This window comes from Triticum dicoccoides, chromosome 2B (assembly GCF_002162155.2).
Source record: "Triticum dicoccoides isolate Atlit2015 ecotype Zavitan chromosome 2B, WEW_v2.0, whole genome shotgun sequence".
NCBI classification, from domain to species: domain Eukaryota; kingdom Viridiplantae; phylum Streptophyta; class Magnoliopsida; order Poales; family Poaceae; genus Triticum; species Triticum dicoccoides.
Window position 1 is genome coordinate 808,925,513 of NC_041383.1, and position 7,356 is coordinate 808,932,868.

Genomic DNA, 7,356 nt, shown 5'->3' on the forward strand with positions numbered 1-7,356 from the left:
CGCCCACACGTGTGGGCGTCTAGCAACTCACCCACACGCATGGATCCTCGTCCAACCAATTCTGCACGAATCTTGGTGCGTTCTAGCAGTTTTTGTGTGCCACGTAGGACTGGACTGGTGTGTGGGCATTCATCCGGTCGCCCACACATCCTTTTTCACCACATGGGGCTGGTGTGTGTGGGCGTTTAGCAAGTCGCCCACACACCGGTTTTCACGCATGCAGAGGGGCTGGTGTGTGGGCGTTTATCACTTCGCCCACACGCCCGTCTCCTCGCCCACACCCAAAGCCGTCAGTTGCCATGTGTTTCTGTACGGTACATGGCAACTGCCCTAACTTTGCTTGTAAGCAGATGACAACTCTCTTTTACCCGAGTTGCCATGTGTTTTTGCATGGTACATGACAACTGCCCTAGCATGCACGTAAGCAGATGGCAACTCTTTCTTTTTACATGGTAACTGCCCTTGGGTGCTTGTGAGCACATGAAAACTCTTTTTTTTACCCGAACATGTTTTTTTGCCATGCCTTTTTTGTAGTGCCACATGACAACTGCCTAGTGTTAGTAGGTGGCAACTCCTAAAGTTTTGAAATCATGGCAACTGCAGTAGATCAGACCATACATGGCAACTGCAGTTGAGCAACCATGACAACTATAGTTGTCTGACATGGCAACTATAGTTCAGCGACATGACAACTGCAATTAAATGAACATGGAAGAGGGTCCAAACCATGGCAACTGCGGGGACGCGTGATGACTGTCACGTGGCGTGCGGGAGCATAAGGTAGGAGGCCTGACGTACAGGCGTGTGAGGGTTATCTATTTTGCCCACACGTAGGCATGTGAGAGGGACCGCGAGAAAAAAAAAATATGTGGACGTGTGGGCTGATCCTCTAAAACACCACATAAATGTGTGGAAAGACTCCTTAACGCCCACACGTGTGGACGTTATCGGCGTCTTTTTTTTGTGAGGATTGTGACGCTGCATGGGTGCTGCTTGGATTTTAACTTGTAAGTTGGAGGCTGCATGGGCTGCTGCTTGGATCTTCAACTGGAGGCTCGGACACATTTAGAAAATAAAGTGGAGCCCACAAGCTAGGGAGCAGTATTCTCAAATAAAAAATTTATACGAGCAGGGAGCCCACCGGGTAAAACCCCGTAAATAATGAATTTGTATCATGTTTTTTCGTGATAAAGCCTGGGTTTGTGTTAAATAGATTTCAAAAAAAATATCGTTACCACAGTACGATGATGCAGATTTAAAAGATTTAATTAACAGAAATGTTGTGCATACAACCATTACCAGCGCCCATCTACTTTGCAGTAATAGGGTCTAGCTCAATTGGTAGAGCGCTAATCAATGTGGAATAGAGGCACGGGATTCTATTCCTCGCATCTTCAATTTGTATTTGTTATTCTACTTTTGTCGACCGCCTTCAATTTTCCCTCGATATTGGCCATCAGGTAGGAGAAAAAAGAATTGTTTTTCTCATCCGCAAAAAAGCTAGGGTTTTTGCCTCCCGCCGGCGCCACCGCAGGTCCGCCTCCTCTCTAGTGGTCCTAGGGCCATGGGGCGCGGTGGATCTCGTCAAGGGCCTGCGGGAGGGCTCTGTTTTTAGTCGTTTCTTTCAGTTTTGTTAGGGTTTGTGTCCTGCTCAGGAAGACGAGACGGCGGCGACTCCATGAAGATGAAATAAAGGTCTCCCCGCCTAGCCCCCGTTCCGGCGGTGCGTCTAGCACCTTTGATGGGTTGTGGAGGTGTGTCTCCGACGGATCTATCTTTGGTGGATTTGCTTGGACCTCGTCGTTGTTCGTCTACGTTCGTGTGTCTTTGGATTGGATCTTTCTGATGTACATTATTCTTCATTTGCGGCGGTTGTTGTTCTAGCGCGCTGGTCCTACGGGGCCTTAGCACGACTACTTCCCGACTATCTACTACAACAAGTTGTGCCCGAGTCCGGCGATGGAGGGGCGATGACGGCGGCGCGCCTTCGGCTTGCTTCAGTGCTGGTAGTCGTTGCTAGGTGGTCTACAGATCTGAATGTAATTTCTATTATTTTTGATATTCTTTGTACTGCCATCATTGAAGATGAATAAATTAAAAAATTTCTCGCAAAAAGAGGTAGGAGAAAAAAAGGAAAAAAAGACTTTGTGATGCTGCATGGCTGCTGCTTGGATCTTTAACTGGGCTGGAAGTTGGAGGCTGCATGGGGCTGCTGCTTGGATCTTCAACTGGAGGCTCGGGACACATTTAGAAAATGAAGTAAATCTGATCTTTGTCTAAAAAAAAAGTAAATCTGATCTTTTTTAAGAAAATCGAGTGGAGCCCACAAGTTAGGGAGCAGTGTTCTAAAAAAAATTATACGAGCAGGGAGCCCACCGGGTAAAAACCCATAAATAATGAATTTGTATCATGTTTTTTCGTGATAAAGCCTGGGTTTCTGTTAAATAGATTAAAAAAAATATCATTACCACAATACGATGATGCAGATTTAAAAGATTTAATTAACGGAAATCTTGTTTCATACTAAAATTATGTGCATATAACCATTACCAGCGCTCATCTACTTTGCAATAATGTGATCTATCGTGTCCACTCTCAAAAAGAAAAGTGTAACGTCAGTCTCAAACTACACTTTATAGAAGAACACCCGTGCGTTGCAACGGGGCCACATTAATTTTAAAAGTTCAATATTAATATTCTCATATATATCAAGTGACATTGGCGACCTTTTTTATCATCAATTCCTCACACACACTCTCTGCCTCCCTCTTCCTCACTCTCTCCCCCTCTCCCTCTCTCTCTCTCTCTAACACACACATATCCATCTTATTGGCTACGGGACCATAATCCATCTATTTCACACACACAAGCTAGTACATAACAATATGGATTATGTGTATTATATTTGCCACCACAACTGAGGGAATTAATTTCATGTAAATCGGCTAGCCACAGCTCCAAGAATACGCGGAGGAGGTGGCCCGGGTCGGCGTCGGCGCCGTCCGTCACGGGCCACGGGCCCGCTTCCAAGCGCGTCTGCACGTCGGCCACCCACGCCGTGTCCTTCAAGTGCCACTTCCACCGCACCAACTCACAGGGTCACGGCCATGGCCAGGGCCAGGGAAGCCGCCCTTCTTTGCCCCCTTCACCGGCCGTGGCCAACGCGGTGCCGCGGCACCCGGCCTCGCCGTCCTCGTCCTCCAGCACCTTCGCGACCCAGTGACGCAGCCCAAGCATCGGCCTCGAGAATCAAGAACGCTCGACAACGTAGAGGGAAGGAAAGATCATATACATGTCATAAGAAAGGGAGTTTATTTACTGCTCCCTCGATGTATTGTTTCCTTTGTTTGGAGATTGATTACCATCCGTGAGTTAAGGTAAGGTTTACGTGATTGAGCGATTTTTTGAAAATCAATTATTTGTTTTCTAATTAATGTAACTGAGTGATTTAAGGTAAGGTTAATTAATTTAGATTTGATCTTTAGAGATTGTTCGTGATTGATTCTACATTACTAAATAACTTGCGCCAGTATGAAAAGTTCTGATCTGTTTAGATTTCTTTCGTTGTGTGAGAGGGTGACGCGAAAATAAACCGATGAAGTGAGGGGAGGGAACGAAAAAAATCTACGAAAAAAAACCAGCGAAGGTGGGAGGAGGTACCCAAAAAAACCATGGAACGTGGGAGGAGACTACCAACTGTTTCATTAGGAGTAGAAATTATTAGAGATTAGAGATTATTTGTTTCCTGAAAATCTATTATTTGTTTCCTAAAGCAAATTGCATTAATGAGAGAGATTTCGTAGATTTGGTTAAGGTAGGAAAGAATCTATTATTTGTTTGCTAAAGCAAATTGCATTAATGGGAGGGATCCGTTGGTTTGGCTAAGGTAGGAAAGAATCTATTATTTGTTTGCTAAAGCAAATTGCATTAATAGAAAAGATCCGTTGATTTGGCTAAGGTAGGAAAGAATCCATTATTTGTTTCCTAAAGAAAATTGCATTAATGAGAGAGATTTGTTGATTTGGCTAAGGTAGGCGGTTTTTGCGGTTCGTGGCGGCTTAGTGTGAGGTGGGACGAGGTACCAAAAAAAAACATGGGAGGTGGGACGAAAAAAACCTGGGAGGTGGGAGTTGTCCCTGGTTAACCTACGAAATTTCGTAGATTTTTTTAGGAAGAAAAAAAACCGTGGAAGGTGGGACTAAAAAAACCTGGAAGCGAGACTACCAACTGCTCCCTTAGGAATAGAGATTTTTCTTATGTGTAGGAAGAAAAATAGAGCAATGTTGGATACACCATTGATAGGTAATTGAATTGCAGGTAGAAAGTATACCAATAATTTTACATATACATTTTGACCGAAGAAAATTATGCTTCCAAAAGGGTGGAAATTTGTTTCCAACACCAATCACTTGTACTTCCAATGTGAACAAAATCTGAATCACGTGTGGCTACTACACATATGGTATCCTTCAACCCGGCCAAATGCAAGACCGCTGGAGCACAACCGACGTAGCACGCATGAGAGCATCGCTACCACGCAGCCACATTGAAAAGGGACCTCATGAGTCTATAGCATGCAGCCCCAATTACAGGCTTCAACGAGCAGAGCACGACCATACCACTTCAAGCAGCAATACAAAATGTCTGACGAGGAGTAGCAGAGGAAACGAAGGTCTGCACACCGGCGAAATTACAGTGCCACACCGGCCAGATTGGGGATGCAGCGCGACGAACGGATCACAAGGAGCGTTGTGGGGGCATGAAGCACACATGCACATGCTTAGCCATCAAGGCGACATGGTGTGTGCGTTCTTGCCGGAGGACTTGCTGGTCGAACGTAGATGCGGTGGTGCGATAAGAGCGAGGTTGAAGCGAGGAGGATCCAGATGGCAGGTGTGGCAGAGAGGGTGGCGAGGTAGTTGATTAGGGTTTGATGGTGGATGTGAGGATGATTCAGAGGGGTTATATAGTACAGCCAGGTGTTGTTGGATGCATGGCTCCAAAACGATTGGTGAGATGCTGGTCTGACGAAAGCCATGTATTAGACGTCTCACAGGAATAGTTTTCCTTTATATTTATAGCCTTACCATACCTGGATTGATTTATTGCCATATAATTACCATATTCGAAATTTCCTGAGTTATGACCTTACCATACCTGGATGGATTTATTACTATAATAATCATATTTGAGATTTCTGAGTTTATAGCCTTATCATACGTGGATTAATTGTGATTCATTACCATAAATACATTGGGTGTTGCCGGTTAGACGAGAAAAGAGGAAAACCGGTGAGAGGGTGGTGGTGGGAGGTGGGACGAAGAAAAACCAGACGAAAAAATGCCAGACGAAAATAAATCGTGGAGACTATTCACCAACTCAGATTTCCTTCTCTTTCGCTGAACTCGGGAAATCCTTCCTGCATGTGACGCACGGCATTAACTGCCCTGCAATCTCCACGATTATCTTCCCTACATACACGTGATTGTTTCCTTCTCATTTGTTAACAGATTGGCTAGCACCATTATATATCGGGAGCAAGAAAATCGCCCGAGATATCGCTCCGTTTTATTGAATTGATTGTGTCTGGTTACCTTAAGTTAATTGATTGCGTTTGGAAAGAATTGATTGTCATGCATGATTGCGTTTGGAAAGAATTGATTGTCATGCATGAATCGGGGACGTAAGGGGGGAAACGGAACCTGACTGCGTGCGGTGAATGGGGTGGGGTAGGGGTGGGGATGGTGTGATGAAAAAAACCGGTTGAAAAAAAACCATGGTAGGTGGGACGAAAAAAAACCATGGTAGGTGGGACGAAAAAAAACCTGGAAGCGAGACTACCAACTGCTCCATTAGGAGTAGAGATGCATTTGTTTACTCTGTTTGAAAGAATGCTGAGAATTTTAAGCAAGAGACTGCTACTAGTGAAAAATACCGAGTTTGCTAACGATTTGAGTAACCACTTTATGACGAGATTGTAGCTCAATCTTCCGACTGAGCAATATGAGGATCACTGACAAAGTTGCGCGCCCACGGAATGACGCATGTTGCCATTGAATCCTGGTATCAAGCCAATGTTAGAGCCTTGCATAAGTAGATCGCACACTTTATGCATTTGTTTACTCTCCTTGAAAGAATGCGGAGAATTTCTAAGCAGAAGACAGCTCCGAGTGAAAAATACCGAGTTTGCTCACGATCTGAGTAACCACTTTATCACGACATTGTAGCTCAATCTTCCAACTGAACAATATGAGGATCACTCACAAGTTGCGCGCCCATAGAATGATGCATGTTGCCATTGAATCAGGCTGTCAAGCCAATGTTAGAGCCTTGCATAAGTAGATCGCACAAAGAACTAATTATACTCCCTGCTATCTGAATCAATTGATGCTGCCTCTATACGATGTCCTATTAATTGGTTGAAGACTTGAAATAGTGTAATGTTTGTACATGAGGATGTAGCTCAAAAGGCAGAGCACTTAATCGATGCACATAAGAGTGGCTCCTCGAAGCCATTCGAGATGGTGGACGGCGACCTCGCTAGTGGCGATGGACACTGCCACGACGCTGGCGGCAGCGAGAGAGGAGGGGAGAAAGGCTTTTCATTTAGAATGAGATCTGACTGCCGTGTGGGGGTAGGTAAGGTCGAGTGTAGCAGTGATAGACGCACAGAGTTGCCCGTCACCCCAGTATAAGCATGGGAGGCGGCAACGTGATCAAATATAGCTGTGGTGAGCGACTGTCAAAACCTGCCACCCCCTATATGAAAATATTTGAAAACGTTTGGCTTGTGGTTGCCCAAATATTGCTATGGAAGGTACAAAATGACGCGCCGCCATAATGTGGCAGTTAACTGTGGTTGGCAACCGTTGGCGCCCGCCACATTAGCTTGCTAGTCGGGCATGAACTAGAAAACACACAACTGTGATGGGTTATCTTGGCTGCCCGCCATAGCTACTTGTGTAGCGCTAGCGGCAGGATTTGGTGGTCGCCACTGCCCTCCACTAATTTGTGATCTCCAATAAGCCCTTTCCCAGTAGTGCTTGAAGCATGTGTCTACAACATCCCCAAGTCTCTCCAAGTCTCTCAGTTGGTCACCTCATCAACACTCGGCCGCCCCGCGTGTCGCCATCGGTTGGTCGCCTTATCACCACTCGGCCGCCCCGCGTGTCGCCATCGGTTGGTCGCCTTATCACCACTCGGCCGCCCCGCGCCTCACCATCGGTTGGTGACCTCATCACCACTCGGCCGCCCCGCGCGTCGTCATCGGTTGGTGACCTCCTCACCACTCGGCCGCCCCGCGCATCGCCATCGGTTGGTCACCTCATCACCAATCGGCCGCCCCACGCGTCGCCA